General features: G+C 36.7%; 1 non-coding gene across 1 annotated transcript; it reads left to right on the top strand.

Moving 5' to 3' along the window:
- The first annotated feature begins 736 nt into the window (after window positions 1-736).
- On the top strand, window positions 737-842 carry LOC121204135 (small nucleolar RNA R71). The gene has a single exon (XR_005899063.1). It is a non-coding gene; the product is annotated as a small nucleolar RNA R71 (small nucleolar RNA).
- Window positions 843-2,223: the final 1,381 nt, after the last annotated feature.

Below are 2,223 nucleotides of genomic sequence, written 5' to 3'. Positions count from 1 at the left end.
ATTGTATTGATTTACTCCCTTGGGTTAGATTCAGTGTTACTCAGTAGGCTACCTTGTGGTCGTTCGATATCAATTTAGCGAGCTGACCTATTTGAGTTTCAAGCCCTTGGATTAGAGGCTTGTTGATTTTTAAATGCTGTCTCGGTATTTTAAAAAATGAGTTTCTGACACTGAGATGAATTTTGTTAGCATCTCCTCAAGGTTCGGCTTTTTCTCTTGTTGGTAGGGTGGTTGTTAGAAGCCTGGAGGTGGTGGTCTCTGATTCCTTTGGCCTCCCCATGAGAAATTTGGGTGGTTCCTCTAACCTGCATTGTAAGTATTACTATAAGGATTATTTTGAGATTGAGGATTATTACCCATATAATTCAACTGCTCGTTCTCCATGTTGTGGCCATAGGGTGGGTATTCTGAATTGCTTGATCCACCTCCACTTGCTTCACACTGCATTACTGGGTGAACCTGTGAAGAACTAAGAAAACCATCAATTTTCTTATTCAAGAGTTCTGCCTAATTAGAGAACATGGTGACCGAATTGACGTTATAAATGCCAGCTATTTTCGTTGGCTTTGTCCTCATGACTTGCCACTAATAGTTATTCAGTGACATCTCCTCTATAAATTCATAGGTATCTTCAGGTGTCTTATTATTGATGGTTCCACCAGCAACTGTGTCAACCATTTGTCGAGTTGAAGGATTCAGGCCATTATGAAAGGTTTGAACCTGTAGCAAGAGTGGTAACCCATGGTGAGGGCATCTTCTCAAGAGGTCCTTGTATCTTTCCCATGCATCGTAGAGTGTTTCTAAATCCATCTGCACAAAAGAAGAGATATCATTATGTAATTTAGCTGTTTTAGCCGGTGAAAAATATTTTAATAAAAACTTTTCGGTCATTTGTACCCAAGTAGTGATTGACGCCCGTGGTAACTTATTCCACCACTGTTTAGCTTTGTTTTTCAATGAAAAAGGGAATAACTGAAGGAGAATGGCGTCATCAGAAATGCCATTAATTTTAAATGTATCACATAGTTCCAAAAAGTTTGCCAAGTGAGCGTTGGGATCTTCGTCCTGCAAACCATCAAACTGAACAAATTGCTGTATCATTTGAACTGTGTTAGGTTTCAATTCAAAAGTATTTGTAGCTCTAGTAGTTCTAACTATGCTCGATTCAGTTCCTGTTAAAGAAGGTTTAGCATAATCATACATAGTGCGCAGAGCAGGATTCTGATTAACAGCAATCGCAGGAGGTAGCAGATTTTCTTGGTTTTCAGCCATCTCCTCGGTTGTGGTTGAAGTATCGTCCTCTTGCTCTTCCTCTGTGTATCGTAAGCTTCGCCTTATTTCTCTTCATTTTTTGCGAACTGTGTGATCGATGTCACTATCAAACAGTAATGGTCCTGACGGGTTTGTTCTGATCATAAACTAGCAAAACCTGTCAGAAGAAAATAAATGAAGAATTAGAAAAGAAAATAAAAATTTAAATTGCAATAAAAGTAAAATGGCTAAAGTAATAGAAATCAAGTGTTCCTAATATCCTAGTTCCCCGGCAACGGCACCAAAAACTTGATACGTGATATTCGTGATAGGTTATAAAAATTTATAAATGAATCGTTCTTGAGACTAACTTTTTATCACGATTAAGGCAGGTGTACCTATCGAACAGTAGTATAGTTTAGCAAAACCAGATTTTTGAACCCAAAGGAACCACGAGTACTAGTATTTACTTCCTTTTTATTATCTAGCCTAAAAATCAAGAGGTTTGGTTATCTAAACTAATTACTAAACTAAGACTACACAGAAAAAAAATTTGGGAAAATACTTTTTGGAAAATTTGATTGATTAAGACAATACCTAAGGAAAAATCCACCTAGACTTCACTTGTTATTTGACTTTGAATCAGAAGATTTATTCATTTGTCTTGATCCGTAGAAATCCCTAAGTTATATTATTATCTCTCCCGAGACTAATAACGTCTAACCCTAGGTTGAATAATTGAAATCTCTTTCTAATTAACACCCTAGAATTGCATTAACTCGATCTATAGATTCCCTTATTAGGTTTCACCCTAATCCGGTAAAATCTTGTCACCCTATCTCTAGTGCGCAATCAACTCCACTTAATTACGACAAATTTACTCTTAGACAGGGTCTATTCCTCCTCTAAATAAGAGTGTTAACTTGAATCAATATCCTGGAATATTAAAACAAGAATTAAGAACACATAATT

This window comes from Gossypium hirsutum, chromosome A07 (genome assembly GCF_007990345.1).
Source record: "Gossypium hirsutum isolate 1008001.06 chromosome A07, Gossypium_hirsutum_v2.1, whole genome shotgun sequence".
Taxonomy (NCBI): Eukaryota; Viridiplantae; Streptophyta; class Magnoliopsida; order Malvales; family Malvaceae; genus Gossypium; species Gossypium hirsutum.
The sequence above is the reverse complement of the archived record's forward strand: the minus strand, read 5'-3'. Positions and strand labels throughout refer to the sequence as shown.